We start from the raw sequence: 20,375 nt of genomic DNA, 5'->3' as shown, positions 1-20,375 counted from the left end.
TGCTGTCACTGGGCAGAGCTTTGTACAGCGGAGCGCGGAGCTAACCCCAGGGGCTTCGCTTGCTTTCATAACATAATTATTAAATAACGAATACTCTTTCATTTTGCCCAACTAGGACACAGTCTTTATTTGACCTTTCCTACTCTTCCTGTTATACTAGCCCCTAAGCCTTTTTGAATCTTTCCGTAGCCAACATGAGATGTTCCGTGGAGTGCAGGCACAGCGACGTGGTGTAACAAATTATCTGGGTAAATTGCTGAATCTATACTGGAGATTTTGAAGAGCAGCTTATACAAATATCTGTCAGAAATAATACGGTGCAGCTCGCCCTGCTTTAAGGCCAAGGGATATAATGTGAATGCCCTTTTAATTAAGGTCATTTATGCTAAAACCATCTGAGGACAAACTCTTATCTTAACAGAATATATTTTAAGCCTGTGTTTTGCCAAGTGAGGGGTACTAGGATTGACATAGTGCATGCTATCTAAAAGTCCGCCTTCGCAGCACGGGATATATTTGTGTTGCTGCCCATTCATCTTTTTGTTTTCTCTGGGAACGTGACACACCCCAGCAAAGCTCACTCTGTGGGGCAGCCCCTTTGAAATGCTCTAGGCAAGGGCAGTCACAACTTGGCTAAGGAAGGTGTCTCTCATGTCTCAGCTTTCAACATTAATTTGCTCTAGCAAGTGTCGTACGTACACTGAGTTACATAAGGAACTGAACTTGTGATAGGATCTAAGTGCTTTTAATTTGACTTAACATTACATATTCTGGGATTTGCCTTCTCTGTGGCTAAAAGAAACGTAGCAATTTCATATATCCAATGCTTCCAGTTTTTTGCAAAATGAAGGGATGTTGTTAGTAACACTTGTGCATGAAGCATGCAGGTTTACACATAAAATACCAATTCTTGTATTCGGTTGTCTTAATTTTTTTTTGTTTTGTAGGGTCGACAGAGTTTCAGTGGCTAGGCTGTTTTGCTTACAATTTTGACTGTTAAGGTATGGAAACAAATCAGCTGGCAGCAGAAAAACTTTGATCTCTAATGAACCCACAATGTAATGTGAATAGACTCCTGTTAGCGATCATGCAAGATCAAAACAGGTATCTTGAAACAAACATACTGGCCAGAATGGGCCACCTTCTGCCTTCTGTTCCATCCGCATGATCCCGTCGTGGCCTGCTGGACAGATGGTTTGGTTACGACATGGTGAATTGCAAAGATTTTTGTTCCTCTAAAGTAATTGTTTGTACAAATCACAGACTTTGTATGCGTAAAATTCCAGCCAGATGTTAGAACCAGAAATGAATCATGTCACCGCGAGTCATGGATTTTGCTGGGAACTGTGGCGATACCTATCACGATTCGCAGTGGGACACATTAGTGGGAGTAGAGGAATAGCAGTGGCTGTCCTTGGAACATATTCTTTGTGTTTAGAGATCTGTCCTGCTGTTGTTACTAATTTAGTGATACTCCAGCCTGAATCGTTCTCTCTGTTTGAACTGAAATCTTCTGGATCTAAAATACTTGTGACTACTGCCTTATCCAAAGTAGCCAGTTGTTGTGTTAGCTCCTCTGGCTTTCTCTTGCCTCATATCCAGTATATTCTGCGCATCTTTTGTATTCTTCCTTTGCTTATATCCATATCTGAAAATTATTCCTATGTGCAGGAGTAGTAATTCCCAATACTGGGAATTCACCTGTTTCCCCCAGGTTACCTAGTTATTGCATTCCTCACATCACAAGGAGAGCAGCAAGAAAATCCATCGTGCAGGTTTTAACACACACATACCCTACAAAACAGTGATGAGACTTCATCGGAGAATCTAGGTAGCTATGCATGTGAGTGGGGTGGCTATGCAGTGCCTGACAGATCGGAGAAGATTTTAACACCTTCCAGAAAAAGATGTCTACAAGAGAGCTAGGACAGAAACTGAGGAGAAACTCTACTAGCAGACTAGCAGAGGGGTAACTAAGGTTAGAGATGACGTTAGTTAGAGTTTAAGTAGCTCAGGGATAGATCTGTGCAATTTAAGCCTGTAAGAAAATGATAGAGTTATCCGCATGTGGAGTCTTGGAAACCCAGGACTAGGCCATTAAAAGTCATGATGGAAAGCTGGGAAAAGCCATCAAGGAAGAAAGCTGGGGGAGGAGATTGGAGTAGGAAAGGTAGCTTGTAGGAGAGGTGGAAGAGGAATGCAGAGGTGAAGATGAGCTGTTATGAAGAAGACCAGAAGATGCTCAGAGGGCTGGAGCACCTCTGCTGTGAGGACAGGCTGAGAGAGTTGGGGCTGTTCAGCCTGGAGAAGAGAAGGCTCTGGGGAAACCTTAGAGCCCCTTCCAGTGCCTAAAGGGGCTACAGGAAAGATGGGGAGGGACTCTGGATCAGGGAGTGGAGCGATAGGACAAGGGGTGATGGTTTTAAACTGAAAGAGGGGAGATTTAGATGAGATATTAGGAAGAAATTCTTTACCGTAAGAGTGGTGAGACACTGGCCCAGGTTGCCCAGAGCAGCTGTGGCTGCCCCATCCCTGGAAGCGTTCAAGGCCGAGCTGGTTGGGGCTTTGAGCAACCTGGTCTGGTGGGAGGTGTCCCTGCCCATGGCAGGGGGGTGGAACTAGATGATCTTAAAGGTCCCTTCCAACCTAAACCATTCTGTGCTTCTATGATACAGTCAAACCCAAGGACTATATAAGATAAACTGTGATAGCTGCAGATGTTTCTTAGCTTTGAGCTCTGGATGTGCATCGCAGTCTACTCCTGGCTTTCTGCTGGGATGAGATCCAGGAACTCTCAGGAAAAGCCCAGTGATGAAGTGCAGTAGCATCCCTGGGCACACACAGGATGTTTCTTCCAGGCCTGCCCACTTGGGAGCCAGGACCGCAAGACGAGATGGAATCGGGATGTCCATCCTTTCCTCCCCTGGTCCCCAGCATGCTGGGAACAGACCTATTCTTCTTCATCCACTTTCATGCTAGATGCCAGTGTTACTTCCTTGCTGCATGATTCCCAGGCCCTGTTTGTTTTCCAGCAGTGTATGTCCAGTGCCACACAACAGACACAAAGCTTGGGCTGGAGCTGTGTCCAAACCTTGTCAGATTAGTGATAGGTTCTGGGCCTGTTTTTAAAAAAGTGCCTCCACAGCAGAGGCGAAGCCATTTAGAGTAAAGCAAAGGCCTTCTGTCAATAGCGGCAGTCGGAGGATCGGATCCCTCTTTCCGTGTTGGCCTGTAGCTTTGAAATGCTATTTTTTGCACCTTAGTCCTTTCAGGAGTGAAACTTTGAAAAGGTTATATGTCCCGAGAGCAAACCAGAATCTAAATATAGAAGAAAAAAATAGATTAGTTGTCTAGATTTTGAGAACCGTGGATTATAACCCGTCCCCTTTAGTTGACGGCCCCTGCTGACTAACAGACAGGCGCGGTGTCCCGTCTTCCCCCTCCCTCCCCAAAGCCTGCTGCTGCCACTTCTCCTCTTGCAGAGGACAGCCAGCAGAAAGGACAAAAGTTGAGGGGAGGGATGTGACTCCAGTCCAGTAATACGACCCCTTTACAACTCTATTTAATGAAAACTTCTTCCCTTTTCTTGCACTAACACAAGGGAAATGTTTGTTTGCTACACATGCTGTATTTAGATAAAGGAACAAGGGGTGACAGTGTCTTACCAGCGTTTAAAAATCAAAGAGGTTAGAGACTAATTCAGCCTTTTATTAATCTGTTGGTAAATAGAACTTTACTATTTATGCCACACTAATAAACGTTTGAAGGGATATTTGACTTTTTTTTTACCCTTTGCTGGGCAGGAGCAGTAACTGGCTAAGCAAGAGCCCTAAGCCGGCATATGCAGCCTCTGTTTATATAGTTCAAATGTCAATTTCTTTTCTGCCTTGTCTGCAAAAATAAACAGAATGAAAAAAATGTGTCAGTAACAACATTTTGCAACTTGGAAGCAAGGATTTGAATTACTAGTAAACTTAACCCCATCGCACACTCCACCCCCGCCCCAAAATCCAATTTAACTTTACATGTCTCTGGCTTTTGTTGCATACAGCTGTGTTATAGCTTAAAACAACTAATCTTTTTCTTTTCACTTATGGTTTTTTTTATATATTTTTGGTTTACAGGAACTATTAGTTGTTTGAACACATCTTGCAGCACATTTTCCTGTTTTAATTTATCCACAGAATACATAAATAAGGGTTTCATACCGGGAATTTCTGTTCTGAATTGTATTTGAGGAATGCTTTTTAAAGCAAACTCTGAGCGAAGTGTTTAAGATGTGCTCACCCGATTTATATAGAATTAGAATTGAAATTCGCTGCCTCAGAGTTTTATGCATACTAGGAAAACATTTGGTTTTCTGGACGTTTGTGTGTTGGGGGCTTGTTTGCTTCTTGAGTGTAGGTATTGGCATCTCAGTGCATCACTGTGTCTTTAGATTGTTTGTGCTGAATTAGAATTTGGGGAAAATCTATGAGAACTCCACACTTCATATAAATAATATAAGAGTCTTGTGGTGCAATAACCAGCCATCCCTTTAATCTCAGCTGACCGGGCTGTGTCATTTTTCAATACTGAGCAGGAGTAAAGACTCGGAGCCTAGTTTATTTGAGGAAGCTTATCCAAGTGATTAACTTGCTGGGATTGGGGCGCTTTGCTGTGGCTGCCTGATGGTACAGAAAGGCCCGAGACGTGGCAGCCCAGCAGGGGGTAGCCGAGCACTGGTAACTAAGGCGGCGTCCAACTTTGACGTATCCTTCATTATAAGGACAGCGACAGAGAGCACGCACTCGCTAAACAGATTTTGCTTCCTGAAGGCTTGGGTTATTTACCCTGTTGGAGAGAGATGGTGCTCTGTTTGCTAGGAGAAGCCACGGCGCGGGAAATCACCCTGCAGAATAGTGTGTCTTTTTTTTTTCTTTTTTTTTTTCTCCTTTTGGCTGTAGATTGAGATTTTAGATTGCTCAGGTGAACATTCCCCAGCTAAATCCTTGGAAGGCAAACAGGAGGGGAAATTGTTGTCTTCTGATAAACTACTGTATTTTTGGAAGTGTTCACATTTCTTGGCATGGAATACAATTTTTTTTATTTTTTTTTTTTCAAAGCTGCTTGCCAAACGTGTACATAATTTGCTATGCCTATGGAGTTGCATCGCTAAGTGAGGAAGCTATGCTTTCCAAACAGAGACTGGCAGCTGGCAAACATAAAATATCTCAATGGTGGCAAAGTCCCACAAAAAAAAAATGAGACACCTGGTTTTGAAAAATACGAGGCCTGGCCTTCATTTAATATAAAGCAATTGATCTTGAGCCTAAGCTCACTTTCTGCTGCTGAGAACCTGGTCACACTGCTCCGTTTCACAGCTGAATCTGTCTGGGGACAGAGACTGAAAGTGTGTATTCTGCTACCTTTCCTCGCCTGGAAAAATGCTGGAGAATAATTTCTCTCTTTCTCCCTCCTCCCCAACAAAATAATGGGCCTTGGCTGCTGAGCTGACATACTGCAGATTGCAGGGATGTAGCTGCTTATATTTAAAAAAAACGGCTGCCCTTCACTTGCATTGCACCCAGGCATGCCGGCTTAGATCAAGAGCCTGTCTTGCTAGGCACTGTACCAACCAGGCTTTCTCCTCACAGACGGCGTGGAGGCAGACAGGAGTCCCAGGAAGGGTTATTAGTGTGAGATTTTATTTTATTTTTTCACAGGGTTCAGAGAGCTTGAATGGCTTCTTAATGTTCCCAAAGAGGTCTGAAAGCACACTAGTTTTTGATCTGTCTGGATGCCACAACTGGTGGGCCTCTCCTTGTGCTGGCACTGCAGCAGTGTCGCAGAATGCGCCTGATAATGAATTATTAGACATTGTGGCTGCGTCACAGATCCTCGCCGCTTGTCTCAGCCTCTGCTCTGCGTGGCTTTGATGGCCCAGCCTTTGTTTCTGGCCTCTGCTTCTCGTCTCCCTCCTCACTGCTGGCAAAACACTGCCTGCATCACTTGTGCGCTCCGGCCATGACCAGAGCTACAGAGGCTCTGGAGACTGAGTCGGTTCAAGTTTTGACTTGACAGCTGGAGGGGGTCAGAAGAGTTTCAGCCTTCGGAGAAGGTGGAGGAAGCAGCAGCAGAGCCAGCAGGAGCTGCAGGGTCTGCTGGGAGCGTGAGGCCCCTGGGAAGAGGACTCTGTCTCCTACTGAGTCTCCGTGTGCCCAAGGGAGAATTGGTAGGGAAAGGCACCCCTGCTCTCCAGACCTTCTGTGTCCTGAAATTTCATTGATTTCTTGTGCAAAAGTTTCATGCTGTGTCCATCCTTGGTGGCATTACGGTATTTTTTTTGGCCATTATTATTGAGGAAGATGAAAATGCTTATTGTCATTCCTCTCCTAAAACCTCGCTGTACAGTTTAGGAGGTAACGTCCCTACCCTTTTCTGTAGATGTATATGTGCATATATAAGATATAAAATCTCTCTGTATTATATAATTTATTTTCTTTTAAGAAGCCATTCTCGAAGAGAAGGAATGCTGCTGGATACCTGTTTAAGTGGTCGTTAATGGAAAACCCCCTCAGTTTCCCATAGCCCATACTCACCTTGTTGCCACCTACGCCAGGCTGCTCCTGCGTTGCTTTCCTTTGTTCTGTTTTCCTCAGTGCAATGAACCCTTACGTTATGAGTTTCTGCTGTAGTTTTAACCTCTAATATGCAACCATTACAGCTTATCTCGTCTCCTAAATTACTCTAAAATCCAATTATAAAATCCTCTTTCCCTCAGTAGCACACAACTTGCCACATTACTGAAATGCTGGGTAGCTCTTTTGTTTTTCTAAATTAATAATAACTACCATTTTCCGTCTGCTCTTAGTATGGTAGTCTTTTATATCACTGTGCTGCTTTCCCATAATACATATTATGGTTCTTTTTATATGCTAGTTATGTTTGGAAAAAACGAGAAAGGTTTTGAAAAGATGTGCCAGTCAACTTCTGTGTATCAAAATATGACAATGAAAATCCTTAGTGGAAACTTAGGCAGAAAATTCCTAATAGTAATGTATCCTGCCAGAGGAAAATGGCAACTCATTATTTGCTGGGACCTTTATTTTCGGCAGTAGTGGTTGTTATTTCAAACCACTTTCTAATGGTTTCAGAATAAGGGTCCTGAGGTAACATGTCAAAAGAAATGCAACAGGGCAAATGATAAGCTCTGTATTCAAAACAATTTGGAAATATTTATGTCTTACCAGTATGGTTTCCAAATTTCTAGTAGGCTTTGGTTTTCCTTTTTTAAAATCAAATTATAAAAATAGACATGATTTACTTTGGAAGTTTATTAAATATGTATCCTGAGTTCCCAGGTTTTCCTTTTTCAAAATGCCACACTCTCCGTATTAACAGTCCAAACACTGATTGTGTCCTGACACTAAATCTTTTGCTCTTAGAATATTAACTATGTTGATAAAACCGCTAGCCTGTTTTTAATAAACTGTCTAGTACTGTAAGCATTTTCTGAAACCCAGTGTGAAGATCTAGCGATAAAAGGGATGCAGTGGAAATAAAGATGCTCCATGCAAGCTTGCGGCTTGAGTGAGATTTACCAGAAGGGCATGCTAATAGGTAAATAACATAATCACATGTTCGCACACAAGAACAGACATATATGTTCATTTACACACACAATCTGGTGCTATCTAATAATTAATCAAGTGCAATAAATTAACCAAGGAAGGAGCGCACATAAGTGTAAGAAGGCTTACCAAGGGAAGAGTTTTTTCCTTATAGTGGCCAACAAAATGATGATAATCAGTCCTCCACCCTATGACAAATTAAAGAGAAGTATCTGATAATAGTCTTCTGTCTTACAACCAAGTGAGACTGTCCCAAAGAGCACACTGGAACTGCTGGGCTTTACTAGATCCCATGCTGGAAGAAAGTTACCTGGAATTAAATGGATTTTTGCAAGTTTACAATGCAAGCTGTAAGACCCCAGCCAGACATGGTTGTGTGTGCTGTGGGACCCCAGTCCACCATCCTCACGTGAACTTCTTTTTGCCTTTTTGTGGGAATTATATATGTAAGCATCAGAGTATTGACTCTACTCTAGTATTTCTCCCATCCTATTTAATGGGACCTTAGCACTAAAAAAAGGCCTCAGAGACTGATTTCTGAAGGGGAATGCTTGGGTTGTCCACCAGTGAAGTGAATGGCAGAACTCCAGCTAGCTCCAGCAGTGGCTGACTGGACCCCAGCCCAGCTCCCTTTGCTGGAATGTCACGCACAGCCCCGTCCTCCTTCCCAGGAGCTGAATGAAGCACGTTACAACATTTTGGTGTTCAGCTTTCCGGGCTAGTAAATTCTTGGTTGGTGTGTTACAGCTCTCGTACAGTTGTGCTTCGAGGTTACGCTATTTGTTTTTTTAAATTGTACCTGCTTCTTAAGTGATTGCTTCTTTGAGCTTGGGAAATATTTCACTTTATTTATCATGACCTAAAGTAAATTAACCCGTATCAGCACAGAGGTAGAAGACATTGAAAATATATTTATATTTTAAATTGAAGTTCAAGGTAACATTTAAATGAATAATTATTTACTATTTTGTTAAACGCTGACATATATGACAGCAATCATACATTAGTACAAATGCTTTTCTGTTTTGAATGGCTCATTAGTTGCTTTGTAGGGCTGTACTGGTTTTTTAAGATTCAGATTCAAAATCTCTTCTGATTTCTGCTGTTTGGTTTTTGGCAGTGGGCCAGCTGCAGATATGCATAATATTTCACTGTTAGACCTTGCAAACAGAATATCCTGCTGTGCTAAAGAAAACATTGTGTTTCTTACCACATGAAAATAATCCATCACTTTTCAATCAGCACACATGCATACGCTGGCGCGCGCGCGCACACACACACACACACACACAACCCTCTACCTGTTTTTTCCATCAGACTCCAGAAAAAATTAATGGCTATGATGTGAAGGGTGGACTCTTTGTACATGATCCATTAAAGTACAAACTAATCAAAATATATCTAGCATCTGATTTGCAAAGCAATGTGGAGCCAGAGGCAAGCTGAGGAAATAGACCATCTGAAGACCTCTCTGACCTTGTTCAAGTAGCAGTATCTTTTTGTTTGTTTTAAATGTTACATGGAAAGTGAGAGCACAAGTTTAAGACAACGTAGAACATCGCTTTGCACTGCTCACCACTGCTACATAGAATGCATTATATATAAAAAGGTTAAAAAAGGATAGATATCATACAACCTGCAAAATGCTGGTTGTCTTGTTTAACGTGTGCAGCTCATGGATAGTGAAGATTTCCTCCTTGGGAACAGACAGATTGCACAGGAGGAAACTCATTCGTGGTGGTGCACAGAGAATCCGTGGGTGCATGTGCACAGGCTGTGGGAAGAATAAATTGAGTTCTCTCTCTTTTTTTAATGCTGTGCCAGATATTACTGTGCATTTGTGATGTTTCTTCTGTGCACTGGATGTCACTGAAATCTGGATGTTTACCAAGGGCAGTGATGTCTCAACAATTTCCCATTCCAAGAACAGGAGGAAAAAAAAGAAACAAAGAATAATTTAGCTACCATACCACCCTGTACTGGGTCTCCCTGTGTTTGTTTTTTTCTATAATTCATCCTTTGTCTGCGGACAGACAATGTATTATATAGCAATACAGAAACAGTAGCGAATTTTTTTCCTTTCCAGTGCTGAAACAGTGGTCAGTGAAACTGCAGTTATTTGGGGTAATAGGTGTAGTACGGTAAACATGTTGTAGTCCAACTGAGTATTTAGGCACTGAACTCGTACTTCAAAGTGAAGTTAGAACTCCATGGAGGAGTTAAGTCCAGATTTTCTCTGCTTAAATGTTGCTCTTCTGTTCTGAATGTAGTCACTGTAGGATGTTTCTACAGCGAACTGAGAGAGGAGCAACTAGGAAGTGCTTTGCATCACTTAGCATGACTAAATTAAGAGCCTGGAGCTGGGTGGGAAGAATCATGATGTATGACCAAGATTACTTTGTTGAAACTGCTTTTCTTCTCTCTGCAGTCCTTAATATTTTGCTGAATGGGAGTGGATAAGGAAACATAAGAGATGTAGCACATAGTCTTTATGCCTATTGGTAATACATCAACCAAATGGACATGGACCATTCAGTTAGGTAAGGTCATGGGATCTTGGGAGGGTGGGTTTTTTCCCCCTATCTTTTCAAAGTCTTAATATTTTTATCTGCATGTGGCTTAGACCTAAATTCAAGACAATAGGGCGTAACAGCTGAAAGAGCAGGTCTGGAAGCGTGCGGTGGGCAAGGTTAAGCAGAGGCACTGAGAACCAGGGAGTCATCAAGGCTGGAGGAACCTGGCTTTTAATTTCTGAACATTCTTCGCTGTTGCCCTTTGAAGCATTTTTAGTCATGCGTTTTTAGACCATTGAATTTTGAACTTCTGGTCACCCCTTTCTTCCAGTTGTGAAAACAAGAGCTTGTCAGTGGAAAAAGGAGTTCTCAACAGAACTGTCAGAGTGCAGTTTGTGACATGAGTCAAAAAAACGAGGTCTGCTCTGTTGCCGTGATAACACTTGATTAAGATGACTTGCCAGGCTGTCGGTTCCGCGGTTTTGCTGCCACCCACTTATTTTTTACTTTCTCAATTATTTTTTGTGCTTTATCTAGGTTTGGGAGATTGAAAATGGATGCAACACATTCTGGTATCTAAATAAAGCGTGAGAACATTTGGCCAGCCTTTTCAGGATTGTTTGTAAAATAAATGACTTTCCTTTGGAGTCCCACATCTTTCAGCTCCCTTTTCAGTTTTCATTTTAAAGATGGAGCTGTAAGAAAGAGAACATGGAGAGGGCAGAGTAATGAGAAAAGACTAGTCTAGTGGTTGGAACAAGAGATGTCTATTTTCAGCCATGCTAATTCATGTCTGACCTTAACAAGGCAGTTGCCCATTTTGTACTGATGAGTTTACTCATCTATGAGATAGATAAAATAATTTATGATGTACTGATTTTGGTTGAAATAAAAAGGAAACATGTATTTGTAGAAAAGACAAGAAATATTTGACAACATTTTTACTCGTGGAGTGACAAATACTTTTCACTAAAACAGCAAGACTGTTTATGTGACTTTTCAGAGGTCCTTACAAATCCAAGTGGAGTCAACTGTGGTCTCTCCAGAAGTTGGGGAATACCCTTTGTGGTGGTTGAGTGGTCTTAAATGTGACTGAAGTTTGTGCAGACTTCAAGAGATTCACCTTACTTTCCACGAGTGAAGAGGACAGTTTGCTTTCCTCAAATACACTATACTTACACTGTGGGCACAGAATTACTCACTGCAATAGGTGCATTTAAATTGATCACTTTTCAGAAAGTTAGCTCTTTATGTGCCCACCTCTTCCCTGTCTCTTCATTCCAATTACAGAAGCCCCTGCACAATTGTAACACACAGGAAATGCCAGAAGACTTCGTTCAGTGAACTGCTTTTGCAGGTGGAGTTATTTGCACTATTATTTTTCACAGATGAATATGTCCCCTTCAGCAGGAGCTGAAGAACGATGTCAGACAATCCCGTGAAGTCCTCTTTCAGAGTGACTTGCCTATTTTACCTCAAAATTTCTGACAGTACAGTTTTTTATCCTGTTAACTCAAAGGCTCCATAAAGAAAAACGTAAGGGAGGATAATGCATCCAGCAAGTAAAGTACTGGTCAGCCACATCGTTTGTTGTTAATTCCATGTACTAAAGGGTAGAAAGTCATGTCTAAACCGCTTTACTGTTAATCCCTTGCTGCTGTGAGAAAAGCTAGCTTCGTCCTTAGGTAGGAGTGCGGACCCTTTCTTTGACTCACAGGCACTACAGCAACTCAGCATCACTACCACTAGTTTACAGAAAGGAGGTCTCCAAGTTTTTTCCTTGACCAGAAGGCCTGCTGGCTTAACAGGAGGGCCTCTTGAGAGCAGTGGGATGGAAAACACCGAAGGAGAGGAGAGGGGAGGGGAAGTGATCTCTTATTATTTATTCTGGGCAGGGATGGAAGAAAAAATCTGAGGCTCCTGGAAGAAAGACACAGGAGGTCTATTGTGACAAACAGGTAAAGAAGATGCTGATAAAGCATAATGAAGTGAAGAAAAAAACAATATGCATGGAGCTTGGTGATGCCACCATGGACCACCAAGAAACAGCTGATGCAAAAAGTGAAATACCAACAGTTCCCAAGTGACAGGCAGAGAAGTGAGCCAAAAATAACCAACATTAAAGCAAAATTCAGGCTTGTCAAAGCGCTACCAACAGTAAGAGAAAAAGAGCCAAGTGCAGTCAGCTAGTTGTTCCAAACACCTAGAAGTGCCAGCTGGCATCTTCTGGAGGAAGCATCCATCAGCAAAATGATAGCTTTTTTATTTCTTCTTCATTGACCATAGCAATATTTGTCCAGGTATTTGCTATGTCTTTTATATGAATCTTAGTCAAGAAGAGGAAATCAGTCCTAAATCACCCTGTACAAAAACACTTACAGCAGCAGCTCTCTTTTCTTTTTCATAAGAAGACATTGGAAGCAGAGAAGGATTTCCCATTGGAAGAGGTGGTGTTACCAAAGAAGCTGTAGATAATGAGGAAGGAGTTGAGAAAGAAGAGTAATTGAAAGGGATGCCTCCAGCACAGTTCAAGATTAATGTTCCCCCTAGTTTATCTCGTATTTCTTCCACGGATGATTTTCCAGCTTATTTGTACAGTTGACACTGGGAGTAAAGAGCTTGTGAAGCACAGAACTCCACACAGTCTGCTGAATTCTTGCCATCCCCATTTCAACAGAGGGGGAAAAAGGTGACCTACCTGATTCTCCATATGTTTGCACCAGGGTAAATGAGAGGTTAGATGAATTGTCTGGAAGGAGGTGTTACTGCTGCTGATAAGCATTGGCCAAAACAGGCCACACTTGTGCCTCGTGTGACAGAACTGCGGGTGTGCAGCTGTAAACTGGGGAGCAGCTTCACTCCTTGTGGAAGAGTTGGTGCTGGAGGATTGAGGGGGTGACCTCTTGCTGCAGTGATTTCTACACTGAAGGGAGTCTGCTGTGGTGAAGGTCTGAGAAGTCACGATGTACTTAGGGTATTCAGAATTACCTATTGTGCTTCTGTTTGCTATTAACTTCCTATATCTTAGATGTTTGTGTTGACAATGTTGTTTGCAGTCTTCAGTCCTTTAAGAAAAACTGTTGTAATTAACCAATGATAACATTCAGCTGTTGTTTTACTTTCAAAAGCTGTGCACCTGACTTAGAGAAGTTGCACAGGAAGATTTTGGCTTCAGCCAGAGGCACCACTAGAGGCGATTGCCTTGCAGGGGTCTGCTGTCCAAAGGGTGAGAGTAAATTATTAACTTTAAAGTTACTTTTTGATTTTTGTGTCCTGTTTTGTCTTAAGAGAAGCCCAATTTGGGGAACAAGCTCATGTTTTAAAATATTGTAATACTCAATACATAAAATATTATCTGCCAAGCACTATGCTCCCCTGAAAAGAGAATCAATGTGACAGGTGACCAGAAGACTGGATGTCTCCTTTCATGATGTGATTCACCTGAATTCAGACAGATATTGTGAAGCACTGTAATGGCAGAACACGTCCTGCCTGACCCTTCTGGTACCTTTCAGGGTGCTTTGTCCAGTTGTAAATGAAGCAGTCAAAGAGAACATCATCATCTTTCTTGCCAGCAAATCTCCCATTCCAATATATTTCCCTGTTAGGACTCTTCACGCTCTACTTTCCCCTGTTTATTTTCATCTCATTACTTCTGTTTGCATTTTAGTTTAGCTTAGCAGTCTTCAGCTCACATTTTTTCCCTCCATCCATCTTCTTGCTATGGCATCAGTCATTGTTTCTGTAGGAACCACACTACAGCTATGTGGGATATTGAGTGAAATTCAGGGTTTGAACATCCCTCAGTCCCAGTGCTGAAGGGCACATACCTTGCTGTTCAGGTCTGTTTGAGTATAAAGGGATTACATTACGCTTGCCGGAACTTCACTCAGATACCTTATAGACATTTCTTTTTCTTTATCGGAGGTCCAAGACTTCCCTCTTTCCCTCTTTTCTTCGGTTGCAATGCCAAAGATGTTATTTTCTCTCTGCCACGCAAGGTTTAGCCATCTATCTCTTCTTCTATGTGAGATTTTAAAAGGTACCTTTTCCCCTTCAGCTTTCTCCCCTCAGGTAGAATTCGATATAAGTTTATACCGATGCTGACATTTCTTAATTTTTCAACCGACTTTGAATTTTTGCACTTCTGAATTTGTGCTTGGAAGCTGTTAAAAGCTTTCCCATTTAAAACAATAAGCTAATACATTATTTTACTTATTTAACTGAAATAATAGAGACTTTGAATGTGAAATTTACTTAGTGTAGCAGATTGACACAAGGCTTAACATTCACCAGAAATCTTATGCACGTCCTCTGATTTACTGCAAATCACTTCTCATTTACACTGGAAGTACAGATAAAATCAGATCCATAACATTGTGATGACTGTAAGTGGTCTGTTTAGCTGCTTTGTAACAGACGGTTGAATCAAATCATTTTAGAAATCCCGTACCAAAAAATTGTGTGCACTTTCTCTCTTTCACTCTCTCTCCACTGCTGTGCATTTTCTGCTGGTTAGAGCAAACTCAGTGTGCTCAATTTGGCCTGTTATTGTGTCATTGACATTGATGTTTTATTTACTGAATTACATTTGTGTTTGAGGCCTCCTGTATTTCCAAAACGTTTTCTTCAAGTCTTGCCTGCATTAAACATTCTCCTTTCTCTTTCTATAAAGCATTTCATGATGTGCTGATCCAGTAGGAAATTTACTTGTAAAGTCTGGCAGGAGCTGCCAATACTCAGGGCTTTTGGGGCAGCAGTGCAAACTTTATTGTGAGAGTTATCACATCCCCTTTCTATTCACCTGCTGTGTTTTTATGACTTAGAAATCACTACGCCTTGTTTATGGTGGCAGTTTATTATAGGGTAAGAATATACCAAAAATATTTTTTCAATTACTGAAATAAAATACTGAAGATTCTGCCTAGGGTACAGGTTAAGGAGAAATGGGGGGAATGTAATTCCCCTTGGGGAACCAATGCAATTAGTTTAATAAATAAAGGGAGTGCATTAATTAGATTAATAAATTAGGAGAGCTGCTATTTGCCAGCGGTTGATTATAGCCAGCTTTTTGTTTGAGTATTATTTGGTCAGGAAGGGCAGGTGTTTCTGCAATATGAATGACTGTTCTTCTTCATTTAAAGAAATTTTATTTCAGTCTTCAGTATCTTTCTACTTCGAACACAGTCAAACAGGCATCTGAGTTTTACAAATTTTAACTGAGTTACTTCCTGGGTTCCCAAAACCCAGTATCTGAATATTGTGTACAATGATACTGCACAAATATTCATACAAATGGTATTACTTTCTCTTATTAGATGTAATGGCCCGCTGTTAACAAATAAAATACCCACAATCGCTTTGCCTAATGCATTATGCACAACAGGGCAAATTCTGTGCAACCCAGGCCATTTGGTACTTCCAGCTGGCCAAAATATGGTGACTTTTATGTGTGTACAGTGCCTAGTAAAACAACAGATTGGGTACTTTGTGGTCACTGTCAGTGAGTGTTGGTGCAGCCCCATAGACAGGCCGCAGGCATACACTGCTCAGGTGAGTGGGTGAACTAGGGACAGTTTTGGCTTAATTAACATTGAGCTGAACCTCTCAGCTACTCTCACATATCAGTAAGTAAATAACCAGGGAAACGCCCTTACGATGTAAGGTAAGTTTACACACATACCAGCTTAGACGTACATTTGAGTACAGATTAAATTAAATGCTAATACATAGCTACTGAAAAATCCATTTATTTTAGCACCAACAAAATGTGAGTCATTACCAATGTTGATACTTAAAATACTTTTTTCAGTAGGGGGGAAAAAGAGATTGTTTTCAGGAGTGTTCCTTCTCGTGTTTGTATTGTGCAACTGAAACACATCCAAGAAATAAGTTATAAATACACAGTTTTCCCATAGCTGTTTATTTCTGAAATTCTTCAGCTGTGATCTGCGGTCAAAATATCAGCTGTGCGTAGAGCACTTGCTGGGGGCTGGGGAAAGCAGTGAGCCTTTGTGAGGGTGGCTCGGGAAGGCTCCATCCCAAGGAGATGAACCAGAAAGAATGAGGTGCAATAAAGTTTGAGTGTAAATCACATCAGTGCGATCTGCACTCAGTATGCTGATCTCCTTGCCCTCTCCTCTTTTACCCTCTGCAAAAGGCACCCCCCCAAAAAATTAATGTGAAAAAGACCGAGACACACCAAATCATAGCATGTGACTTTGTTGCTTTGTTAACCTGGGAAGCATCAGCTCGAAGCTGTGGTCCGTTTACATTCTCTGGGAGTTTTTCTGTTCGTGGTATAAATTAACCCGTTCCTGTGGTTGGTACTGCCTTTTTATTAAACATACTGCTCACCATCAGTTGCTGGCAGTGCTGGTCTTGTCTTCCTACTGCATTGCCACTTGGGCAGTAGGAATTAAAAAGCCATAGGAATACGTAATTTTCGAGCCCAGTTTGCCACCTGTAGTAAATAGGGAGTCGGGGTGCTGATCCAGGAATGGGCTTGGTGTTTCGTTTTTACCAAGAAAATACAGAAATATAAAGAAAATCCTATCGATGAAGTGAACGTGGCACTTACTTAATTTGGATGGCATAGGAATATAAAGATGTGGTAGTTGTAAAAACCGTTATCTTTTAGCAAACAACAGTCGCTCATCAAATAAGACAACGATTTTAATGAAGAATCACAGATAAGGATACAGGAGCACATTGATTAATGCACACCGCAACTTCTCCTGAAACATGACTGCATTAGGTCTTTACTCTTTTGCAATGATATGCAAGCTGTAATAAAGCTTTTACACTTATTCAATATCATGAATAGTATTAGCAGAATGATCAGCGTTTTTAGTTGAAATGGATGACTATAGATGCTGGACTTCTTAAAGTTCCTACTGTTTTATATATACCTACATTATTATTAGAAAGAGATAAACAAAGAAAAGAAATGTCCAGGAAAGAACTGAGGGGGGAAAAGTGAACAACCTGTTATTTTTGGTTATGGTGCAACATAACTTGGCTACGTTGTAAGGTGATTAAGAAGTGCCTAATTTAATCCACAGCAATATACAAAACCACACCACCATGTCATTTAGCTCTGTTTGGCTTTCGTAACTGTGCTTTAGGAGAAGGGTGTTTGTCACCAGTAAAAAATTGGCTGGTCTTTATAGCTGTACTGATTTATTTTTGAATGCAGGGCTATTGTTAAATATTAAATGATTATTTTTTTTTTCTTTCTTTGGATCTAGACCGTACATCACACTTTTGTCATGAAAAAAACTCTATGTAATTCCTGGGGCAACACGTCCCCATTTCCCCTTGTAGATTTTTCTGATCATTGAACCCTGCAATAAAACGGTCCCGTGAACACCTGTTTGACACATGGAGGGTGCAGTCCATGTACCGCGGTTTGAAGCACTGAAGTGGAGTTGCTGTGATCTCACCAGAATTGTGCAGGGCAAAACTTCTTTTAAAGGAAAGTTGTTAAGATCTAGGTGGGAGCCTTAGAGCTGGAGAATGATCTTAATTTAAAATCATCTTCCTGAAATCAATTACTCTTCAAAACTACTCCTGCAAGTTACCAAGCAGGTTTATTGTATTGCAGGTTTATTGTATTGCACATGCAGTTACATTTAAGAAAGTTTGTATTTGCTTGTATGAGTAAAAATGTGCAGTACGAGGCTTCTTGTTTTGATTATCTTTTGACCCGCTGGCTTACCTGAGATGAGAGAGAGAGAGAGAGAAATAATGCAAATGGCTGTGAGCTCGAGCGTGCTGCGTGATGTGTGAAGGAAGCACGGAGCACATGTGCTTTGTTAATGTGAGTTTCTCAGTTAGTAAGCCAGCACATATTAGTAATACCATCATTCAGGGCTAATTAATGCATCATTATGGTCTTCTAAAAGGCTTTTGCCAGTGTGATGCTGAGTGCATGGGTTAGTATTTGTTCTGGAAATGTTTTATTATTATTGCTTTATTGTAATTTGAAAGCTGATTTGGTGTCTTGAATTGCACTCGCGCCCCCAGAAGCATTGTTTTAATTGGAAATATTTGCAACTAAAAATACCAGACATAAACCATAAATGAATAATGTGTAGTGGGCCATTCTCTAATTCTATAAAAGGATAGTTTTACTGAGATTAGAGAGATCCAGATGTGGCCGCTTGGTTGTCCTGATCAAGAATTTGTCCCCAACTCTGGGGGCTGATCTACCCATTCCACTTTCGCAGGCCTGCTTAGGGCCTTGTGAGGCGTACGCAACTTTTGAGATCAGATCTGAAACTCTTCCCAAGGAAGATGCTTTTGGAGAACATCTGTTTTGAAAACACAAGGCATGTGCAAACCAGAGTAAGACCAAGGTCATCTGAAGTTTAGCTTTCCTCTACCCAAGAGCTGCCTGTAGTCATTTTGCTAGCTTTATTTTCATCTGGTCCATGCATAGTAAAAATTCTGCTCATAAAGCGATCACAAAAGTTGTTATGGCCCTAAAGAATGCGGCTTAAAGCAAATAAGTGCTGTAGTTTCCAGATTCCATCCCTAATTAGTAAGAGGGGTCAAGTGTCAGGTCCATCAGCGAGCTGTAGTTTTTCAGTTTTCTATCAGTGAGGGCCATTCATTTGAGAAGACAAAGAGGCTGAGAATTTTCTTTATGACTTTGTTCTGGTTGCCTTTTCTCATGTTGTTCCTAGCTTTTTCCTGGTAGCTTAGCTTGTTTTTTTGAAACTAGTCTCTGGATAATACTTTAGTGGACTCTTAAATCACCATTTTTTTCTGCTGCTTGGCAATATAGTGCCTTCCTTTCCATTAACCTACTGCCTGATTACACCAACTGTCTGAAATGCAGTTAGAATGACTCTTTGCGTACGATCTTATCTGACACTAACATCTCCTTCCATTTTTTAATCTCATTTTAAGCACGTGGAACTATTTGAAGTTCCTTTTGCCCCTTTTATCTAGATTCCATTTTCTTAAATGAAATCATCCAGCTTCTCCGAGGGGAATAGTTTAATTGTTCAAGGTGCATGATTTGTAGTGACCTTACGATTGTGCAGGACCACAGTCCGTGGTGTTCCATGCAAGTGATCAGAAGGGGCCATGCTGGCCTTTGAAGTGGGGTAGCTTATTAGAAAAGTAGTAAGTTGTATCAAACTTTCTTTCCAATTAACTGTGTCCTTTCCACATAAGCCTGTTCTTTGTGTTGTGGATTGGGGTTTTTTGAGTGAAATTTACTGCCAAATCTATGTTTTAACCGACTAGTAGAAAGTATTTTCATTCCAACCACCTATTGATTCATCTGAGTTCATAGCTGAATAGTCATAACATAGAAGATTTATAGAGTTCTAGGTGTCCAATTTATATAGCTTATTTGTTTTACAATAAGGGCGCTCCCCCCCACCCTTTGTTCTCTCTGTTCTGCTTTACTTACTAAAACTGTGACTGGTATTCTCCACTGCTTCCATGGCACCCATCGTATGATTTGGCTTTGTATGGTTTTGATTTAATCAAGAGGAAGATGAAAGTGGGTGTGCATTACTTTCAACTCCTTAGTCATTTTGCCATCCATCTTAGTCAATGTGTGGTTGCCCAGGACACAGCATTAATGATAGCTGTCAAAATAATAGTCAGAAGGTTAAAGGTCAAGAAAAATATGTAAAAGACTTCAGGGTAAACCAGATGATAAAGTAACTCATTTAGGTCATTAAATGCTAGCATAGTATGGACTTGATGGGTTCATGGGTTACTAGAAGCAAGAAGAGTAAATGGGGACATCTTCAAGTAGTTTACTCTTGTTAAAAGATGAAAAAAGATGATAATAGCATTACCAAACAAGCGCACTAAAGGCAATTTTCTTAATTACCGTGCTGACCCAGCAGTGCACAGAGAGAGGTCTTGTTATTAGAATGAGAGCTTTTACTTTCAAACAATATTAACCCTTCTGGGTACCGCATGTCTTAATTAAGAGTATTCCTGGAAGTTCTGCAGCTGTCAACATTTTTACGTTTCTCTTTGGGTTTGCAAACCAGTGGGTCAAGAAACAAGCCATCACAGCTGTCTGCATCATTTCAGTGGCCTTTATTTCATTTTGGGTCTTTTTTCCAATAAAGCAATGACTCATATTTATGAAAGGGGCAAGTCTGAACAGTGAACTTGCCTCTTACTATATGTATTGGTACATGGTATTTGTATTTTAGCAGGCCTAAATGTTAACTGATTGAAGAAGAGCCTATGTGGTCTCACACTACCCAGA

The sequence above is a fragment of the Chroicocephalus ridibundus genome, chromosome 3 (assembly GCF_963924245.1).
Source record: "Chroicocephalus ridibundus chromosome 3, bChrRid1.1, whole genome shotgun sequence".
Classification (NCBI taxonomy): Eukaryota; Metazoa; Chordata; class Aves; order Charadriiformes; family Laridae; genus Chroicocephalus; species Chroicocephalus ridibundus.
This window is presented reverse-complemented; position numbering follows the sequence as displayed.